This window comes from Pezoporus flaviventris, unplaced genomic scaffold (assembly GCF_033815535.1).
Source record: "Pezoporus flaviventris isolate CSIRO_AGI_PZ_B2104156 unplaced genomic scaffold, CSIRO_AGI_Pfla_v1 ptg000002l, whole genome shotgun sequence".
NCBI lineage: Eukaryota > Metazoa > Chordata > Aves > Psittaciformes > Psittacidae > Pezoporus > Pezoporus flaviventris.
Window position 1 is genome coordinate 70,877,664 of NW_026892550.1, and position 23,192 is coordinate 70,900,855.

Consider the following 23,192-nt stretch of genomic DNA (forward strand, 5'->3'; position numbering starts at 1 on the left):
TGAGCACTGTATTAAAAAAAAAAAAAAGCTATAAAGTGTGGCATAAGCTTATCTTCTTTCTGAAAGATTTCTTCTGGATGTAACTGCACCTTTATGCCATTCAGCACTGAGCCAGAGGTATAATTTTTTCTCAGTCTCTCTTCTTTTCTAGTTTAATTAATATGATCACATGGCCTATCAGAAATTACCTGTGCAATATACATGAATTGCCTTTTTCAGTCCGTAGTCTTATTTTGTGTAGGAGTTGAAGGCATTATGCAACAACACACAGTGTTAAAATAGGGTAGAATTTTTCAGGGTATTAATCTGCTGGAATAATTTATCAAATCTTTTCTGATTTTTATAACTTTGTTCTTTTGTTCCATTTCCAGCTGTAGGATTCCAAAATGCTTTTGGCTATGGCTGCTTTCAGTACTGGTTCTCCAGGCAGTCTTATTCCAGCCTTTCAGCTGGGGAAGCCAAAAAAGTGGAGAAGGAAGAGAAGTCTGAAGCTGTTGAAAAAAAGTCTGTGAAAGCGCAGCACAAAATTCTGTGATCTTAAACAGTGAAAGGTCTCACCTCATTTGAAGGCAGCTGTCTGGAGATGTGAAGGATGGCAGAGAGACTAAGCAAGTGAGTAGATGTAGGTTGTAGGTGAGTGTTTCATTGGTGAAAACCCTGCTTCTGTAGGCAGAGTCCTTGGGAGACACATTTTGTGTATGTAAAGCTTGCAATGGTTCCAAAAAAAATTTAATTTAAAAGAAACTACAGCTTTAGAGTTTTGTAGTTTTTTGTTTTGTTTTGTTTTTTGTTTTGTTTTTTAAATATTGTTGCAGCTTCCAGAGGTTTAAGTGGAAAATGTAGGGAGGGTCTGGAGGGAAACTAGAGAAGCCAGTCATGACCTTAAGTACTTGTTATTTTGAAGATGTAATCCCCACTTTGTATCTCCCAGACAGACATTTTGCCATAACAGCTTCTGCAAAGGCAGATACCTTGGGCAGTCTTGCATTATTTTTATTTTATAATTAATCATTAGCTAATGCCCTTTCTAAAATAAAAATCAGGAACAACAGCTGGGTTATTTACCTTTGACAAGCTGTTATACTAGGCACACAGAATACCTTACTTCTTGTCACTAATAATATCAAAAAGATGTAAGGAGAGAAAACAATACACATTTAGCTACATGCTAAATGTCATGTCCAGTACAAATGAAAGTGCCATAAACATTTGGAAAAAGATATAAATAAGAACAGCTTCACTGACAAATGCTTTCAGTGGGTCATCATGAAGAATGAAATTTAAAGCGCGGTTAGTATTCATGGATAGAGGCTCAGGAAATATTTCTATAGAACTGTCAAGATATTTTATGAATTTTTCTTTGCAAGTCACCTATTTACCTCCATGTTTTTTATATTTTAGTTCCTCAAAAAGCAATTGAAAAAGAGGTAGAATGCATTATATACATATACATCTGCAGGAAGACCTGAGCCCCTAAAAGCATCGGTCCCAATTATGTCACTGACCACTTTAGCCCAGTAAATGTATTTCAACCATAAAGCACATGGAAGTTGAAGTAAGTTATGTCTCGATTTAATATGTTGATCCCATGAGAAATATTAGACTATAAAATATGTAAGAGAGGCACTGATTTGAAAACCACACCAAATAATCACATACGAGTGTCCAACTATAAAGATGGTGAGGCACTGCCACAGGCTGCCCAGAGAAACTGTGGCTCCCGCATCCCTTGCAGAGTTCAAAGCCACATTTCACGATGATTGGAAAAAGGTGATTAGTGCACGTGGCACAGGATACTCCCTGGAAGAGCTTTAAAGTCCCTTCCATAAAAAAACATTTTCTGATTCTATGACTATAATTTTGCAGACAGCTGTGGTCCAGCCAACCCCAGGGACTGGCACGTCACTGTCTGTGGCAGTTTCTATGCTGCCAAAAGCACATCTTTTCCTTGGCTTCGAAGTGCGGAGTGTCTGTCAGGACAGAAGGGCTTTTGGAGTAGCCACCAGTCTAGGTGGCACTTTGGGGATGCTTTTCCCAAAACATATGGGCCGGGGGGCTGAGGAGTCTCTGCAGCACAGAGCAGCCTAGGCTCCTGGTCCCAAGCTCTGGCTCAGTCCTTTACAACCTCTGCAACACCAGGCAAGACAGCATCCATGTTTCAGCAGTTTATTGTGAGTTGGCCTGCCCAGTGGTGGTAGACCTGTGATGACTTCTCAGATCATGGGGCAGGCGGCAGCCGATGGCCAGGACACCCCCGCATGGGAGCAAGCTGGCAGAAAGATCAGTATCTCCTCCGTGATCGAGATTGGCGACCTGGTGGGGAACAGAGCTGGCCGTGAGCATGAGCTATGCACCCCGTTCCCTCCTCCTTGCCACCCCTCCATGGCCCAGAGCTGCGGTGCCCAGGACATCCTTGTGGTGCTTGGAGACACAGGCTGACCCCTGCAGTTACTCCCACCTCTGCGTCGTTTACTCTGGCTGTTGCGGCTCTGCCGGCGCCTGGAGACTCGTTGCCTCCGGCGGCTAGAGCGGCTTCTCCTCTGGCGCCTGGAACGGTATCCCCTCCGGCGGCTGCTCTGCCGGCGGCTGCTCTGCCGGCGGCTGCTCTGCCGGCGTCTGGATCGGAGGCGGCTGCCGCTCTGCTGGTACCTGGCCATGCTGCTTGCTGCTGTGCTTGACTATGCAGGGCTTTGCCACAGCCTGCACGAGATATAGCTGGGGGTGACTGTGACATGCAGTGACATCATATAGTTGGGTGGCGATGCAAAGGGAATCAGTGCACCCACCATCCACCCACCTATCCAAACCATTCCTAAGGTGGAGGAAGAGGGGCTTTGCCCCAGAAACCCTGCCCAGCGACATTCTCCAACGAGCAGTGAGTTGGAGAAAAAGCTCTCCCTGTTCCACCCCATGTTCAGAAACCAGATCTTGTGCAGGAGCTTGGCACCCCAAAGGCCCCTGCTCAGTCTCACATCCCAGGCACAGCCATGCTACTGAGCACAGCTGGCTCCCAGCGCTGCTGGATGATGCTGCTTCTTTCTTCAGTCTTTCAGGGAAAGAAAATCAAATTGAGTTGCCTTGCTCAGTGTCTTTCCAGCATCAGGAATATTCCCAGAGCAGGTTAAGTGCTTTGAAGTGCTTTAATAAAACTAAATGATCCTTGAGAATTTACAAACATTATAAATATTTTTGTGGAAATTAAGGTGAGGGAACATGCACATGAGATTGTGTTTCATGTAGAATGTGCCAAGGGGATCTCTTCCAGTAGGTTCCACAGTTACAAGTACCTTCTGATGGTCTGTTTCTTCTCACCCGCCTGTGCAGTGACATCTGCAAAAAAGGAGACCCCTGCGTCATGATGCAGGATGTGTTTACACAGACATTATCTCTGCTTCCAAGGTACTATGAGATGAAGAGGTCTTGGAACTTATAGATGTGAAACACACTGTGAGACGGACGAGCTTATGCCCCTTGGTGCCATATCTCATCGCTGTTCAGCACGTCCTGCTGACCTCGAGAAAGGAATGACTTGATTGGGAAGAGTGAAACATATTGTGCAGAAATCCCCTCTAAAGGGCAATTCTCGGTCCCGCCATGTGCTCCTGTTCCCAGGAACGGTCAGAGCTTTGAGTGACTTGGTCTAGTAAAAGGTGTCCCTTGCTTGTTGCGTAGGCTTGTTACTGGATGAACTATAAGGTCCCTTCCGACCCAAATCGTTCTCTCATTCTATGACAGCTGTTGTGCTGCCAACCCCAGCCACAAGTACACCCTTGTCCATGGCAGGTTTTATGCTGGCAAAAGCACAAAACTTCTCCATGTCTTCAAAGTGTGGAGTGTCTGTTGGGACAGAAGGGCTTTTGGGGTTGCCACCAGTCTAGGTGGCACTTTGGGGGTGCTTTTCCCAAAACATATGGGCCGGGGGGCTGAGGAGTCTCTGCAGCACAGAGCAGCCTAGGCTCCTGGTCCCAAGCTCTGGCTCAGTCCTTTACAACCTCTGCAACACCAGGCAAGACAGCATCCATGTTTCAGCAGTTTATTGTGAGTTGGCCTGCCCAGTGGTGGTAGACCTGTGATGACTTCTCAGATCATGGGGCAGGCGGCAGCCGATGGCCAGGACACCCCCGCATGGGAGCAAGCTGGCAGAAAGATCGGTATCTCCTCCGTGATCGAGATTGGCGACCTGGTGGGGAATAGAGCTGGCTGTGAGCATGAGCTATGCATCCTGTTCCCTCCTCCTTGCCACCCCTCCATGGCTCAGAGCTGTGGTGCCCAGGACATCCTTGCGGTGCCCGTGGACACACATTGACCCCTGCAGTTACTCCCACCTCTGTGTTGCCTTCTCTGGCTGTAGCAGCTCTGCCGGCGCTTGGAGCAATTCTGCCTGCTGCAGCTAGATCAGAGTTTCTTCCGGCGCCTTGAGTGGTAGCCGCTCTGGCGTCTTTTCCTTTGGTATCTGCATTGCAGGCGGCTGCTCTGGTGGGTGGTGCTGCTCCGCTGGTACCTGGCCATGTTTTTTCCTGCTGTGCTTGGATTTGTGGGTTTCTGCAAAAGCCTTCAGAAGATAAAGGTTTGGGATGATAGTGATGTGCAATGATGTCATGGAGCTGGGTGGTGATGCAAAGGCGATCAGTCCATCAGTCATCCATCCTTCCATCCATCCATTCATCAGTGCATCCTTTCACTGTTCAATCAACCCATCCTGAAGATGAATTACAAGTGGGTTTGCCCCACTCACCTTGCTCTGTGACATTATCTCACCACTGGTAATATGCGGACAAACTTCCCCCTATTCCTCCTCCATCTACCCAAACCAGACCTAACCGCAGGGTTCCGCTTCTTGAAAGGCTCTTGCTCAGTCCTGCATCCAAAGCACAACCTTGGTAGTCCAAAGCACTACCGCTGCCCACTCCAGTTTAACTAAATGATGCTCTTTCTTCCTTCATCATTTTAGCAAAAGACAGCCAAACTGAGATGATTGCTCAGTGTCATCCCAGCATCAGGAATATTTCCAGAGCAGGTTCTTTTAAGTGTTTGAAGTGTTTTATAACAATAAATATTACTGGAGGCTTACAAACACTATTAATAGTTTTGTGGAAACTGTGTTTGTGGCTTCTTCCAGACACTGTCTTCTCTTTTTAAACGTGCCTCAAATTATTCAAGAGTAGCTAGCATCCCTAGCCCCAAAGCATCTTTAGTTTATTTGTCCGAATGGGCACATAATAAATATATTTAGACTTTGAGTCTTCATGTCATTGAAGGACACAAAAGGAGAAAAAAAGGAAGCACAAAAAGGCAGGATCAATATAAATATGGGTTCATTCAAGGTAAATTTGTTGGAGGATTCCCCTTGTAATTAAATACCACGCTTGCATTACGAGAATGCATGCGTGGGAAGATGCAGTGTGGGTGAGAATAGTTAGGCTGAGCAGATATGTCCTGATACAGGCATAACTGAGGCCAGATGGTGGTTAAGCATTCTTGTGTATCTTTTTATGCTTAGCTAGGTCACAAAGTAAACCTAGTATTGTTTAAATTTTCTTCAGCTTTTCATGGTTGAATTGTATTTGATTTTGTTAGAAAAAGAGTGAAATTTTACATTAAAATAATTATATAGAGCAACAGAAATGACTATATTTGAAAAGTTTTCGAATCCATAGTAGACTTCTGTATATTAAAAGAATGTTGTAACTTTGCTGTGGTAGCCTCAGCAGTAGAAACTAGCATAACAATGAGAAGGACACAGGATGTCTGGCCTAAGACCTTGTGGTTTAGAACAAGGAAGCTTTGTCTAACTGTGCATCTTGATAATACAGACGTTCATAATTTTTGTATTGCTTACAAGGAAGCTTTGTCTAGAAATAGAAACCATGTATCTTAAGCAGCAGAAAATTTCATCTCTGCAATATTGGTAGCTTTGTGAAATCATTGCAACATAAAAGGACAAGCCAAGTGAAGAAGTGAGAATGTTGACATCCACATAATGGTTGGGGCCTATCCAAAGAACAGAAAGGTGAAAAGGAGAGGAAGACTCCTTACTTCATCGGGACGACCACCAGAGGGGGCTGCGCAAGCGCAGAACAGGCTGATGACGTAATGGACTCATAAAGTAATCCTTGATGCATATGTATTAGTCAATGATGTAATCTGTGTTGAATATGTATTAGTTGCGAAATTTTTAGCGTATGAATTGCGAACGCGATGTGACGGGGTCGAAGCCAGATTTGGGCGCATGCCCCTGGTTTCCCAGCGCTGCAATAAAGCACCTCATATAACCATTCCGGTGGTTATGTGTCAGTTCTTATGCTAACAATTTCATGTAGCTTTGGTCAAGGCAATGGAATTGTTTGGGTTATGCATATTTTTCAGCTGCTGTTGGGCGTTGAGCTGGTGTATTGCCGTTGCTACTAGATGTTTTTTGCCGATGGGCAGCTCCAGAGAGGAGCCTTCAACCCCGCTGCGAGGGGAAACCCCACGTCCAGGAGCCCCCGTTCTGATCGGAGCGAGCCGCCGACGGCGCCCCGAGCCCTCGCCAGGCCTTGCCCAGGAGCCGGCAGCGCCGCTGAGGCGCGCAGGGACTCACAGGGGGCGGTGCCAGGAGGGATGGCCCCGGCCTGAGCGGGTAAAACCCGCCTCAGGGAGCGCGGGAATTGCGCCGGGCGCGGCAGTTGGAGGGAGTGGGCGCGCTCGCCTCAGGGCCAGGGCCCGGTCCGGGAGCTCCGCTCTGGCTGCCCCGGCGGTGGCAGCGCAGGCACCCAGACAGAGCCGGTGAGAGGGGAGGCTGCGGAGCAGAGCTCGGAGTGTCGAGAGAGCCTGCACCGGTCTGGTGAGGGAACGGTGCACAATGGGCAGGGCTGCACTCGGTGGAGATGCGCCTGCAGCAGGGACTGAGCTGCGGGACGGTGTCGGTAGCTAAAAGATGCCGGGGGAGCAGAGAGGAAGCTGGTCTGCTTCACCTGGGCCCAAACTGTGAAGGGGCCACAAGCATCCATAGCAGCACATCCAGAAAAGGAGGGCATTAATCCTGGACGTTGGGAGCTAGTAACAAAACAAGCAAACTGTCATAGTTTAAGCCCAGCTGGCAACCCAGAACCACACAGCTGCTCACTCACTCCCCTTTTTCCCCCCACTCCCAGAGGGATGGGGAGCAGAATTGAAAGAATAACTCGCACGGGTTGAGGTAAGAACAGTCCAGTAACTAAGGTATAACAAATCACTACCGCTACCACCAATAATAATAATGATAAAGGAAATAACAAGGGAAGAGAATACAACTGCTCACTACCTGTCAACCGATACCCAGCCCCATCCAAGCAGTGATCTAGGCCTTCTGGGTAACTGCCTCCAGTTTTACATCCTGGGCATGACATGCTGTGGTACGGCATACCTCTTTGGCTAGTTTGGGTCAGGTATCCTGTCTCTGCTTCCTCCTGGTTTCCCCTCCTCCTTGGCAGAGCATGAGACTCAGAAAGTCCTTGGTCAGAGTAAACATTACTTAGCACCAGCTAAAAATACCGGTGTTATCAGTGCTGTTCCCAGGCTGAAAGTCAAAACACAGCACTGCACCAGCTACTAAGAAGGAGAAAAATGACTGCTACTGCTGAACCCTGGACATTAACTAATCCAATTAAGGGCTTCTGTGGTTTTTATTTTGCTGGTTTATTTATGTGGGTGGTAGGATTTCAGGCACTATACAGCATCAAAGTGAGGTGAGTTTGATTTGTTCCATCTTTTCTGTCCCCTCCTACCATGTTAGGACCCAGCTGATCTTCACAGAGCAGTGTTGTCTTAGAAATACACCAGCAAGCTAGAAGCTAATCACTAACTTCAGATTCTTGATGGCTGATTTAATTATAAACCTGGTTAAATCTGTGACTATATTGAGTATTCACAAAACTCAAAATGCTACCCAGCTTTTTTCTTCAAGTGCTTGGGTTTTTCCTTTCAAAAGATCAAGGAAACCTTTGCCAAGCTAACTACAGGTAATAATAGCTTTTTTTGAACCCAGCATTCTGTGGTTAGAGCACTCTGTCAGCAGATTTTGTGTGTAGAGCTGGTTTTCTTTCTAAAATATTTAATTTGTAAAGCCTGTTATGGCTTTCATGTACCTGTCTTGCTTGATTTGCTTAGGGGTCAAATATAGAAGACAGTCTTTCTGAAACATGAAATCCAAGCTTTCCTGACAGTCTGGACAGGGATGAATGCTCCTTCCAAGCGAGCAGTCATATTCAAATTTAACCTCACGCATTTTCTTGCTGGTGGAGTTGCTGGGTGACATCCTTCACTCACTGGCTGGGCTGGGGGCAGGTATTCACTCAGGGTTAATGGGAGGGATAAGCAAGTCTTCAACTTCACAAGTGTTTATGAGGTACCAAACAGCACAGCACAGTCTGCTGTCTGTCCGAATTAATTTTTACTAGATTAAAGATGCCTTTAGTTTATAACTGTCTCTTTTCTAGTAAGTGTGCAGAGTTGAGGTGACTGCAAGGAAAAGGACTTGCCAAGTATGGGTCTTAGTTCTGGGGGCTTTTTGCTTTCATCATAAAGTGAGGGTTTTTTTCTTATTTTTAATGTGATTCTATTTTGGTTTGATACAGACTAAAATGATGATGGTTTATGGATTTATTTTTCAGAACATAAGGGAAATGGATTGAATGACTTTAGATGGATTAGTGACTTCTAGCAGCAGAAATGGAAATGGCACCGTTATAAGCCAAGCAGCTGTGAAGCAAAGAGGGAAGAATGTATATTTTCCAAGCCACTTGATCAGTTTTAAGCTAATGTAAGTGTATCCCCATTTCTTTTGTGGGGAATAAAAGTTTTCCTCATGGTTTTAGGAGTTATTTGGGTTATGAGATGAGAACAGTGCAAATCTATGCAATATTATCTTGAAGAGGAGATCAACATGTGCTGGGAGATGAGCAGACTTCCCTGGTGCTCCATGACAAATGGTGCTCCATGACAAATATTATCTCCTTACCTTTCAGAGAGTGTCACTTACCTTTCATCAGCAATTTTAGGATGCAAGATAGATGTTGCAATTTCTGTAATTATATTAGCTTGGTTATTGTTGTGTACATTATTCAAATCCATTATTTAATTTACTTAGAAGAATAGGTTAGGGACTAGCTTTACAAGGTATACTCATAAACAAAAACAAGAGATGCTATGTTTTGTTTTGTGTATTGAATCTCTTTTCTGCCAAGTGAGAGCAAGGAATTAATTTCCAAATCCCAGGCCCTCTGAAGGGTTAAAGCAAATAGTTAAGGATATTAGATATTTTCAGGTTGACCACACAGTGTTTGTGCAACTTAGTTAAAAAATGCATCTATACTTTTCTGAAAATTCTACATTTTGCAGCCCATCCCATCCTTTCCACACTGGAGGTGGGTCCATCCCTCTCCTTTCCCATGAGTGGAATAGGTGTCTAGGCAAACAAATTGTTTCTGGAAAATTTCAAGGCAGCCTCTTGGAGGCCTTCTTCCAAAACACAGCCCTATCAGGTACATTGAGGCAGAGAATTAGCGTGAACTTGAACTGAAATGTGCACCTTAGGAAAGGCTGGTCTTAGGAGCCGTCAATGTGAGAAATGAGGGAGGTGCTTCAGGGCAGAGGTATGGATGACAAGGTCTTCTCAACTTTAAACTGTCTTTAGGATCCAGCCAGAGCCAAGTCTGAAACTGTTTTGACACACTGACCTCAAGTTTCGTGTTTGCCTCACTTTGAGTTTCTATATCTTTAAAATGGGGGATAATAACAACCCCTCACTTACCTGTCTCACAAAGGTTTGAGAAGAGGTGTTCAATGTTATACATATAGTAATTTGAACATGAAAAACAAAAGGAATGTTCATTGCTAATAATTTAAGTCCATACAGAAATGAAATTGTAGTAAATAAATGATAGATGTACCAGATACTTGACAGATACACTGCATGGAAAGTTAATACCCTTTGAATGTTTCAGAAATCAGATCTTGGTACTTAAGGAAGTTTCAGCTCTTTGTTTCATTTTCTGCCCAGCCTCTGTAGAAGGTGACAAGCTGAAGTATTATTCCAATAATCTTCTTGTTTATCATTGTTTATAAAAAGGGCTTCTGGCTAAATGTTCATTAGAATTTTTTTATGTCCCATCTACTATATATCATGACTTTATGGATTTCCTAAATAAAATGACCCATTTAAAATTTTTTAAGACTATGTGAAAAGCATCACATGCTGGAAAATTGTCTATGTGCTGGATGCAACAAAAGCAAATCTTCTTCTTTTCATTTGAAAGGGAATGGCAAAATAATAAATTGTGATTGGTGACATTTCCCTAGGCTACCACCTATTTGTAACAAGACTTATTTAAAAGCTGCATTGGCCGTATCCATTTATCTTTTCTCCTGGGTCAGTTATGCTGTTTGCATTCAAATCAATCCCTTAATCAAGCCCGTTGATAATTGCAGCAGTGCAAGGGATATATTTGTCATGGAAATGTAATGAAGGCACTTTGTTCCAGTGCAGCCAAGTCTAATATGGTTCTGCCACAGTGGACTGTTAATGTGTTTGTGTGTAGTTTATTTTCCTAATCAACACTCTCAGACACAGGCATGCTTGGATCTCACTGATGGCGTTGGATGGGCAACACACTAGCATTGAGACTACTGTCTTCAGGATTTACCACAGTGTCTCTTGACATTGCTAACTACATGAAATTTCAACAGACTTTGTGTAGATAGCTCTGTCATTCCAAAGAGAAGCAAGCAGAATTAGACCTTGCATGGGCTCATTAAATGTACATTACCACATAGAGTGGAAGTGAGAAGGGATGGGATCCCAAGTGCAGTACAGACCTGGGCAGAGAATTAATTATAGCACTGTGGAGGCTTTCTGGAATTTAAATTGCTGGTAAAATTTGATATGCTAGGACAGACAACATTTTCATCTGATCAGTCTCCATGAAATATGCTGGAAATGCATCTATCTATCATCTGTTATAATTGAAAAATCACCAGCTCTGTTTAGAAAGCAGTATTGCTGTTCAAAGTCTCTGTTGCCCCTGTCTTCAGAAACTGCGTGTCATGGTTTAAACCCTAGCCAGACAGCTTGTTCACTCACTCCCAGTGAGTGGTGCCGGGATGACAGCAATCGAGGCCCCCCCCCCCCCCCCCCTTTCCCGCTCCTGGAGGAACGGGGAGGAGGATCAAAAGCGTGCAACTCCCATGGGTTGACACAAGAACAGTCCAGCAACCAATGTACAACACAAATCACCACCGCTACCACCAACGACAACAATGATAAGAGAATATAACAAGGGAAGAGAATACAATACCACCAGCCAAGAAATGAGTCCGACCGAGAAGCCTGTGTCCTTCTGGGTAGCTCCCAGTTACCCCCCACCCCGGCCATGATGTGCTGTGGTATGGAATACCTCTTTGGCTACCCTGGGTCAGGTGCCCCGTCTCTGCTTCCTCATGGCTTCTCCTCCTCCCTGACAGATCACGAGCCTCACAAAGTCCTTGGTCAGGGTAAACATCACTTAGCAACAACCGAAAACATCGGTATCACCAGCACTGTTCCCAGGCTGGAAGTCAAAACACAACGCTGCACCAGCTCCCACGAAGGAGAAAAATGACTGCTACTGCTGAACCCAGGACAGTATCCACCCCTTATTCCATACCATTCACGTCATGCTCAGATCCCACATTTTCAATACACCATCGCTCTCCCACATATATACATCCATATAAACACAGACCAAGAGAAAAAAAATCATTTTCTTAGTGCATGGACCAATCCCTATAATGCTGCCGAGTCCATTCGGTCCATGATGTCAGGTTCCATCTCTTGTAACAATCTTTCGGGGCAGGAAAGGCTGTGTGCAGTATTGGATCATTGCCTACTGATGCTGGTCGTTCCTTTACTGTAGAACTCATCCGGTTCTATCAAAGTTCATTCTCTGTTGGGATGATGGTTGGAGGGAAGTCAGGACTAGTTGCTGATGACCTGGAGACATCTAGTTGATGGGCTATAAAAGTATTACACAGCAGGTAACAGCATGCAATTAAGTTCATTGGCTGTTTTCCCCTAAAATCAAATCCCCTTGAGGTATACATCGGACTTCCCCATCTTCCCGCATTACCCACCAAGTATATCCAGGTCCCTGAGCAAAAGCAATCCCACGAGTGGGTTTGCCTTTACCTGAAGCAGGAATAACCCAGACTGTCTTCCCCAGAAAATTCTTCATATGCACCCCTCTACAATACTCTACTTTGTCCCCCTCTACAATATGTAAAAGTTCTGACTGGGCTGGGCCAGCCCTGTTGGCAGATCCTCTGGTGTTGACCAACCAAGTGGCCTTAGGTAAGTGTGTATCCCAATGCTTGAAAGTTCCCCCACCCATTGCTCTCAGTGTAGTTTTTAACAGCCCATTGTACCGTTTGATTTTCCCAGAGGCTGGTGCGTGGTAGGGGATGTGATATACCCACTCAATGCCATGCTCTTTGGCCCAAATATCTATAAGGTATTCCAGAAATGAGTCTCATTGTCTGACTCAGTTCTCTCTGGGGTGCCATGTCGCCACAAAATCTGTTTCTCAAGGCGCAGGATAGTGTTCCGGGCAGTGGCATGGGGCACAGCGTATGTTTCCAGCCACCCGGTGGTTGCTTCCACCATGGTAAGCACATGGCGCTTGCCTTGGAGGGTTGCCGGCAGTGTGATATAGTCAATCTGCCAGGCCTCCCCATATTTATACTTGGTTCCATCATCCTCCATACCAAAGAAGCTTTAACCGTTTGTCTTGTTTAAGTGCAGCACATGTTTCACACTCATGAATAACCTGGGCAATAGTGTCCATTGTTAAGTCCACCCCTCGATCATGGGCCCATCTATATGTTGCATCTCTGCTCTGATCACCTGAAGTGTCATGGGCCCACCGGGCCAAACATAATTCACCTTTATGTTGCCAATCTAAGTCCATCTGAGCCACTTCAATCTTAGCCGCTTTATCCACTTGTTGGTTGTTCTGGTGTTCCTCAGTGGCCTGACTCTTGGGTACATGGGCATCTACATGACATACCTTCGCCACCAGGTACTGCACCCTGGCAGCAATATCTTTCCACAGTGCAGCAGCCCAGGTGGGTTTACCTCTGCATTGCCAGTTGCTCTGCTTCCATTGCTTCAACCACCCCCACAGGGCATTTGCCACAATCCATGAGTCAGTATAGAGATAAAGTACTGGCCACGTTTCTTGTTCAGCAACGTCCAGGGCCAGCTGGATGGCTTTCACCTCGGCAAACTGACTCGATTCACCCTCTCCTTCAGCAGTTTCTGCAGCTTGTCGTTGAGGACTCCATACAGCTGCCTTTCATCTCCGATGCTTTCCCACAATACGGCAGGACCCATCAGTAAACAAGGCATACTGCTTTTCACTTTCTGACATTTTATTATATGGTAGGGCCTCTTCATCACCTTCTCCTCTGGTGACATTCCGAAATCTTTGCCCTCTGGCCAGTCCATGATGACTTCTAGAATGCCTGGACGACTGAGATTTCCTATTCGAGTTTGCTGTGTAATTAGTGCAGCCCATTTACTCCATGTAGCATCAGTTGCATGATGTGTAGAGGGGACCCTGCCTTTGAACATCCAGCCCAGCACGGGCAACCGGGGTGCCAGGAGGAGCTGTGTTTCAGTGCCAATCACTTCCGAAGCAGCTCGAACCCCTTCATAGGCTGCCAGTATCTTTTACTCAGTTGGGGTATAGCTGGCCTCAGATCCTCTGTATCCCCAGCTCCAAAAGCCAACGGGTCAACCTCAAGTCTCCCCTGGAGCTTTCTGCCAGAGGCTCCAGGTAGGACCGTTCTCCCCAGCTGCAGTGTACAGTACATTTTTTATATCTGGCCCGGTCCGGGCATGTCCAAGGGCTACTGCATGGACTATCTCGCGTTTAATTTGCTCAAAGGCTTGTTGCTGCTCAGGGCCCCATTTAAAATCATTCTTCTTTCGGGTCACATGATAGAGAGGGCTTACAATCGAACTGTAATTTGGGATGTGCATTCTGCAGAACCCCACAGCACCCAAGAAAGCTTGCGTTTCTTTCTTATTAGTTGGTGGAGACATTGCTGTTATCTTATTGATCACATCTGTGGGGATCTGTCTACGTCTATCTTGCCATTTTATTCCCAAAACCTGAATCTCCTGTGCAGGTCCCTTGACCTTACTCCATTTTATGGCAAAACCGGTTTTCAGCAGGATTTGGATTATTTTCCTCCCTTTCTCAAAGACTTCTTCCCCTGTATCTCCCCACACAATAGTGTCATCAATGTATTGCAGGTGTTCTGGAGCTTGCCCCTGTTCCAGTGCAGTCTGGATCAGTCCATGGCAAATGGTAGGGCTGTGTTTCTACCCCTGGGGCAGTCGGTTCCAAGTGAACTGGACACCCCTCCAAGTAAAAGCAAACTGTGGCCTGCACTCTGCTGCCAAAGGAATTGAGAAAAATGCATTGGCAATATCAATTGTGGCATACCACTTAGCTGCCTTTGACTCCAGTTCATACTGAAGTACTGCTGCATGTCCAGCACTGCAGCACTCAATGGTGGTGTGACTTCATTCAGGCCACGATAGCCTACTGTTACTCTCCATTCTCCTTTAGACTTTCTCACTGGCCATATGGGGCTATTAAAGGGCGAGCGGGTCCTGCTGATCACTCCCTGACTCTCCAGTCTACGGATCAGCTGATGGATGGGAATCAGGGAGTCTCGGTTGGTGCGATATTGCCGCCGGTGCACTGTTGTGGTCTCAATTGGCACTTGTTGTTCTTCGACTTTCAGCAACCCCACAACATAAGGATCCTCTGAGAGACCAGGCAAGGTGGACAGCTGCTCAATTTCCTCAGTCTCCAAAGCAGCAATACGAAAAGCCCATCGGTACCCTTTCGGGTCTTTGAAATACCCTCTCATGTGGTAGTCTATACCGAGGATGCATGGAGCCTCTGGACCAGTCACAATAGGGTGCTTTTGCCATTCCCTCCCAGTCAGGCTGATTTCAGCCTCCAGCACAGTCAACTCTTGGGATCCTCCTGTCACTCCAGAAATATAGATGGGTTCCGCCCCTTGACAGCTTGACGGCATCAGGGTACACTGTGCACCGGTATCTACTAGAGCCTTATACTTCTGTGGGACTTGATGTGCCAGGCCATCTGATCCACACAGTCCAGTAAATCCGATTGTCCCCTACCTCCACCTGGCTGGAGGCAGGGCCCCTCTAATGGTCATCACAGCGTTGGACACTTAAGTCATGGTGAAAGGGATTATTCTTTGTTATCACAGGAGCTGGAGTAAAATCAGCTCTTCCACTCCATCTGGGAAACTGTTGACCAGAGACTGAAGCCGTAGCTCTCATGGGATGATCAGTCTTGGCCCTTACTCCCCTCTTCAGCTCACTCACCCGTTCCTCCAAAGCTGAAGTAGGTTTTCCATCCCACTTTGTCATGTCTTCTCCGTGATCCTGCAGGTAAAACTATAGGGTACCCCGTGGCGTATACCTCCTGTATCTCCTCTCTCGAACAATAGGACGCCTTTTGTTAATAGCTGAGACGTGTGTTGGTACACGTGAGGAGCTGGATAAATCAGATAGATCGTCCCTCAGTTGTTTGAGGTCCTGGGACAGTTTTTCCACAGCTGAGATGATGGAAGGGGTGAGATTGTGTTCGAATTCTCGGAGTTTATGAACCATTTCATCCACTGTTAGTGGTACTTTGTCATTCAAGGTTACTGTTGCCAATGAATGGGCATATGATGACGGTGCATTCCGTGTAAGTTTTCTCCACATGGGTCGTGTACATTCAACTTCATCTGGATCTATGGGTATATCCCCGTTATTCGGCTTGATGTGATAGATTATCTCTACGATGGCTGATTCCCTCAGAGACTGGATGCCTTTGTCTATAGTGGTCCACTTGGCCGAACGACTCATAACATCGTCCTTGCATGGAAACCTTTCTTTCACAGCTGCCAAGAGCCGCCTCCAAAGGCTGAGGGAGTTTTTCTCTCATGCAATTGCTTTGTCAATTCCCCCTTCTCTAGCAAGTGATCCCAGCTGCTTGGCTTCTGTATCTTCTAGTTCGTGACCATCGGCCCCATTGTCCCAGCATCGGAGCAACCAGGTGATGTTGTGCTCCCGTGGTTGATGGGTAAAATCTTTTCGCATATTCTGTAGCTCGGTTGAGGTCTGAGGTCGAGAAGTTACCTCTTCTTCTTCTTCTTCGTCATGTGATGATGACTCCTGATCAGATTCTGGACCGGGTGGTGAATACATTGTTTCTTCATCTTGCTTCACCCTTCCTGCCTCTTTTTTGCTTTTTCTCTTGCGTACAGGGGCAACCAATATTGGTACGAATTGGTCCTCTGGTTTGGCTGCAGTAATTATCACTGTGGTTTGAGTAGCGACTGTACTTGTTGCTGGGGGTGGTGTAGCTGCTGTGCTTGGAGCTGGGGTAACCGTGATGTCTGATGCAGTCGAAGTTTGAGCAGCTGCTGTACTTGCCACTGGGGTAGCTGCGCTGTTCATTGCAGCCAAAGTTTGAGTAGCGACTGTACTTGTCGCTGGGGGTGGTGAAGCTGCTGTGCCTGGAGCTGGAGTAGCTGCGCTGACTGTTGCTTTGCCCTCAGATCCACTGACATTCTTTTCCTTTTGAAGGTGCTGGATAGTGTTGAACAAGGTCCTGTAAGCATAGGCCAAGCCCCAGCACATTGCCATGATTTGTCTGTCTCTGGTATGGCCAGAATGACCACACACCTCATTTAAGTGTTTTACTAACTCTTCTGGATTTTGCAGTTGTTCAGTGGTGAAATTCCAAAGTGCTGGAGGAGCCCACTGACCTAGATACTTTCCCATACTATCCCACACACCCTGCCACTCATGACTGTCCAGCCTCAGGGAAAATCTCTTGGTCTTCCTACATCGTCATTTGACCCCAGACAAGACCCAAACCTGACTCAGCTTAACTCTTGAAATCAGTCGTGGGCAAAACACACTCTGTATGTGTGCCAGCATGGTGATCCCCATCACGATCAGCAAACAAGTCTCAACAGCATTAAAAGGCCATTCAAAAACTTCAAAACTCTCAAATGCAAATCGTCTGGGGGGAGGACTGGGAGGATAAAAGAATGTCTCTTGTTGACGCGGGAGTCACGGACAATGCAGAGACGATCAATGTGATCAAGTAATTGCCAAATTTATTACAAAGCCTTAACTCCTTATATACTATTTCTTACATGCAGTTACAGTGATTTGGCATATTATGATTTGATACATGTCTTGAAGACCCTTAGTGACTAACATATAATTGGTTAAGCACAGGTGTGAGAACTTGACCTCGAAAGCTTGCCAACAGTGCACAGTTCTCATTAACTCAGTGAATTCCAGCTTCTTCTTATCTTGCTTGCTTAAGCTTCTTTGGGCCTCTCATGGCCTTGCTGTATCTTTCAGGATTATTCAGAGTTTATGTACCAATTATGCATTCTCCCGTGAGAACACTGTCTCCACAGTCTCCTTCACAGGTTGAGCACCTGAGAAGGACAAAAAAGATGTGTAATTGCTAAGCACTTCTATTATATACCTCCCAAAGTATAAAGGTGGTGACCACACTGGGAACATAAGCCAGATCAGTTTCATGATCAATGATTCTATTGTATTACAAGTATTACTTGTATTGTATTACAAGTCATTACCATAAAGTACAATGAGACAAAAACCTTAGCCCAAGCCCCACACATCTAACAGAAAGATGCTTACAACTGTCTTTGAGCAACAAAAATGTATTGCTTTGATAAAGTTGGTGATCTGCAACTGTTAATTTGGGTTTAGTGAGCTGAAGCAGGTGGAGCCATAAAGCCAGCATGCCATTTCTGACTCCTTCATTTTTCTTTGAAAGGTGTGTTATGTGGGCCCAGCTGGCACAGAGGTCCAGGGGGATTCAAAATAGAGCCTGTACATCTTTTGTGACAGCTCTTGCCCAATCTGCTGACTGCACAGTGCAATGAAAGGAAGGATATGCCATCCTCCCGGTCTCATCTAATGAGAGCAGTATCTCTTGCCTCCAGACTGTACACATAGATGATGCTAAAATATCTTCCAGTTTGTGGTGTTCATCTGTTCCTCTCTTGTGCTGTAAGAGAGCTAGTTAAAACAGGTCTTGCCTTAGCTGCATCCTCTACCAGTCACCAAAGTGTAAGTACATTTTAGTTCCTTATAAGGGAGTTCAGCAGTGTACATCAGTATTCCAGCTAAAGGAACTAATGTGTATAGATTCCTCAATGTCCTTTTGAAATTTCCCACTGCAGCTTTAATACTGAACACTGTATGCTCTTTTGTACATAAAGTCTGGTTCCTAATTAAAACCCGTCATTGTAGATAATGACTGTTTTGGGGAAAAAACACATTTTCATTGCAGAAAAACAGCTAGCCCAATTCTACAAACAGCATACAGTTCCTCAAAATATGTTGTCATGTATAACATCAGAACACAAGCTTAAGTGAATGTGATGAAACTGAGCTTACAGATATTAATTCAAAAGAAATGGATATTGAAACCATTTATTTTTGATGATTCAGTTTATTAGCGCATACTTCTTGTGCAGCCAAGCCTAAAATAAAACTATATTGAAGTTCTGATACATCACTTAGTGAGCGAGTTCTTTGAACTGCAATTCAGCTCAGCAATGTTCCCTAACTGCCTCAATTCCAATTTCACTTTGTATTTCAATTCACCAGGCTTCACCCTCCTCCCCTCTGCCATGTATTCTCTGGGGATCCTAAACAATCTACAAAAATTCCATTTTATTGCCCGAGTAATAGTGTTATTCGAGGCTTCAGATGGTTTAGGAGCATCTGAAGCAAAACACTTATCAAGTGCTGAAACTTCAAAATAGTTTAATGAAAGCAGTGTCCTTGCTTTTCCTGTTTCAGACTAAAGCTGAAATTCTGCTGAATTTTTACTTTCCTGACAAGTGCCTGGGTTCAGGTTTATGCAAGAAGCCCAGATTGAAACACAGTTCCAGGTTAGATATATGTGCAAGATCTCTAATGGGCAGGGTCAAATATATCTCTATGGTAGACATGAGCAAAACACCAATTCCCTCAAGAGCCTTTTATGCCAATTATGGTATCAAATAGAAAACCTGGATATTGATGTAACAACTGGGCCTGACTTTTCCAATTGTCTGGGACAACTCAGCACTGTCCTAATGACGTTTTTTTTTTCCATTTTTTTTGTTTTATAAACCAAGTGCTGAGCAAAGTCTGTATAACTAACACAGAATGCAATTAAGAGCTGTTGGTAGGACTTCAGTGTCTCACTTGCAATGTGGTGACCTAATATCAGTGTGGGTTTTGAGGAAGCAGAATAAAAGCTAGTTCTAATACCAAGATGGGAATATAAGCTGCCTTAAATTGTAATCTAAACCTAAATTTTGCAAAACTTTCAGGAAAAGTAAGGGAAAAGGTAATTAGTTGTCTGCAATAACTGCCCCTGTAGTATCAAATGCACTGTGTATACAATGCCTTTTGGAGACTGCAGCCCTCTTGTCATTTGCTGCATTTGTTTTAGGGATAGTGATCCCTCAAAGAGCCTAAAATGGTCTTAGTCACAGATCAGTGGCTGAACTGTTGTACTTGGTCTCTCTGAATGGATGCACCAGAAAGAGGACTATTGGAGACGAACGATAGTAATTTTTCATAGTCAGAAACAGCCAGCTGATGTGACGTTGTTGGTTCACTCTTCAGTTACTTCATTTTGTTGCAAGTATTAGAGTAGAATATAAAGCTTTATTAATGGTGAAAAGACTTGTATACCAATTTTAGTTTGTACTTCTGTCGAAATAATGCTAGCAAGTCAACTAATAGTAGACTGTAAGAGCTTAATATTCTGCTATTATGTTAATCTCCAGACACGTTTTCATGAGCCATAAATAAAGTGTTTTCTCTGCACCTCTCAGACAGCAAGGGTCAAATCTGAACAAAACCTATAGGAAAAAACTATAGGAATTTCAGGACCGGTTGTATGATGCCACTAATGGGCTACTCATTTCACAGTAATTTATTGTTTATAAGCACCAGTCTATTGCTTTTGCTGCCCTGTATCATGAGAATTAACAATTTTGGCTTGTGCTTTTGCCAACAGAATGAACCCACTTTCACAGTCCATTGTGAAAGTAAGTTAGTTAAACATGTAAGTAGGTTAAAGTTACTTAGGTTTATATAGCTTGTTTTTCAGGTACTTAAATATTGGTCAGTATTGGCAAGATGACAATGTAGTGTGTTTTTCAACCCAGAAAAGTGCATTAAATTCTAAGAGATTTATATCCTTAAGACCCATCTCAGTCTACTGTTCCCAGTGAGCTCATGATGCTTAATCCATGATAAATGGTGACTTTATACTTTAGTGCTTGCTTACTCACCAATTATCTGTTTCATACCTGGAATTAAACGCTGCCTGTGCTATAAATAGTATGTGCACTCATGCAAAGACGTTGTAGGTCATTAGTAACAACTTAAAAATCACATTGCAATATACTTTAAAACGGGTATCAGCAAATCCTTTACTATCTCAGCTGAATGGATTTCCTATGAATAGCAGTCTATTTCTTGTTTTAACCTGTACCATTGGAATTATTAAGCTTGATTTATCCCAACCGCCCCCAATAGAGTGAAAGGAGTGATGCTGTGACTAGGGAAAGCCAGACGCTGAGATGTTACTCATCTGTATTGCTCCAAGTTGGACAAAGTAAAACTATTTCTATTCAGATTTATGATCTGTTTAACATCTAGAGGATTACACAAGTAGGTGGTTACACAGAATAGACATTTTCCGTGCTCAAGATCGGAGCATCCCGACATGTAGGAAGTCAAGGAAGAGGGCCAAGAGACCTACGTGGCTAAATAGGGAATTGCTGGGTATGCTCAAGTGGAAGAGGAGAGTTTACAGGTCATGGAAGGAGGGGCTGGCCACTTGGGAGGAATATAAGGCTGCTGCTAGAGGATGTAGGAAGGCAGCTAGGCGGACTAAGGCCTCCTTAGAATTAAACCTGGCGAGAAGGTTCAAGGACAGCAAAAAGAGCTTTCTCAAATACATGGCAGATAAAACTAACACCAGAGGCAATGTAGGCCCACTGATGAACGGGATGGGTGCCCTGGTGACAGAAGATACAGAGATGGCAGAGTTACTGAATGCCTTCTTTGCCTCTGTCTACTCTGCTGCAGGCAGTCCTGAAGAGCCCTGTACCCCTGAGACCTTAGATGAAGTCAGGTCGACGGAGCGGTTTGCCTTAGTCGATGAGGAATGGGTTAGAGACCAGTTGAGCAATCTGGACATCCATAAATCCATGGGTCCAGATGGGATGCACCCGCGGGTGCTGAGGGAACTGGCGGAAGTCATTGCTAGACCACTCTCCATCATCTTTACCAAGTCTTGGGAAACGGGACAGGTGCCTGAGGACTGGAGGAAAGCAAATGTCACTCCAGTCTTCAAAAAGGGCAAGAAGGAGGACCCGGGTAACTATAGACCGGTCAGCCTCACCTCCATCCCTGGGAAAGTGATGGAACACCTTATCCTTGGTGCCATCTTAAGGCATATCAAGGATAAGAGGGTTATGAGGGGCAGTCAACATGGCTTCACCAAGGGGAAATAATGTTTGACCAATCTCTTAGCCTTTTATGAGGAAATAACACGGTGGATGGATGATGGCAGAGCGGTGGATGTGGTCTACCTTGACTTCAGCAAAGCATTTGACACAGTCTCCCACAGCATCCTCACAGCTAAATTGAGGAAGTGTGGACTGGATGATCAGGTAGTGAGGTGGACTGCGAACTGGCTGAAGGAGAGAAGCCAGAGAGTTGTAGTCTATGGGGCTGAGTCTAGTTGGAGGCCTGTAACTAGTGGAGTGCCTCAAGGGTCAGTACTGGGACCGGTATTATTTAATATATTCATCAACGATTTAGATGAGGGAATTGAGTGTACTATCAGCAAGTTTGCTGATGACACTAAGCTGGGAGGAGTGGCTGACACGCCAGAAGGCTGTGCTGCCATCCAGTGAGACCTGGACAGGCTGGAGAGTTGGGCAGGGAATAACTTGATGAAATATAACAAGGGAAAGTGTAGAGTCCTGCATCTGGGCAGGAACAACCCCAGGTTCCAGTATAGGTTGGGAAACTACCTGTTAGAGAGCAGTGTCGGGGAGAGGGACCTGGGGGTCCTAGTGGACGACAGGATGACCATGAGCCAACACTGTGCCCTTGTGGCTAAGAAGGCCAATGACATCCTGGCGTGTATTAGAAGGGGGGTGGTTAGTAGGTCGGGAGAGGTCCTCCTTCCCCTCTACTCTGCCCTGGTGAGACTCCATCTGGAATATTGTGTCCAGTTCTGGGCCCCTCAGTTCAAGAAGGACAGGGAGCTGCTGGAGAGAGTCCAGCGCAGGGCAACAAAGATGATTAAGGGAGTGGAGCATCTCCCTTATGAGGAAAGACTGAGGGAGCTGGGTCTCTATAGTTTGGAGAAGAGGAGACTGAGGGGTGACCTTATATGTGTCTATAAATATATAAAGGGGGAGTGTCACGAGGATGGAGACAGGCTCTACTCAGTGGCAAACAATGATAGGACAAGAGGTAATGGGTACAAACTGGAACACAAGAGGTTCCACTTAAACTTGAGAAGAAACTTCTTCTCAGTGAGGGTGATGGAAGCCTGGAACAGGCGCCCAGGGAGGTTGTGGAGTCTCCTTCCCTGGAGACATTCAAAACCCGCCTGGACACATTCCTGTGTAACATTATCTCGGTGTTCCTGCTCCGGCAGGGGGATTGGACTAGATGATCTTTCAAGGTCCCTTCCAATCTCTAGCATACTGTGACATCTGATTGCCTTGTGCTCTCTTCCTGTGTCAGATCTCAGCCACCTGTGAGGGAGATAATGGCTTGTGCTCTTTCAGATATGCACATGCAGCCCTCTCTGGGTCAGTGCTAATGTGGAGCAGTCAGCTCATGGAGAAATCAGTGTTTCATATATTGCATAGCTGATTTTCCACACTGAAAAGCCCTTTTTGTTTACCTAAGGTATTAGTTCCTTTCCTTATGACTAGGAGGGTTATTATGATACCTTTCAGTAAATGTTAACCATTGATTCAAAGAAAACTCCAGGAATAAACTTGCCAACAAAGTTTTC

The 23,192-nt window shown here is 45.1% G+C and overlaps 1 long non-coding RNA gene across 1 annotated transcript; it reads right to left on the reverse strand.

Moving 5' to 3' along the window:
- Positions 1–2,154: 2,154 nt before the first annotated feature.
- Positions 2,155–2,589, reverse strand: LOC133275771 (uncharacterized). The gene is made up of 2 exons (XR_009745679.1): positions 2,459–2,589; positions 2,155–2,313 (listed from the first exon to the last, which is right to left on the reverse strand). It is a non-coding gene; the product is annotated as an uncharacterized LOC133275771 (long non-coding RNA).
- Positions 2,590–23,192: the final 20,603 nt, after the last annotated feature.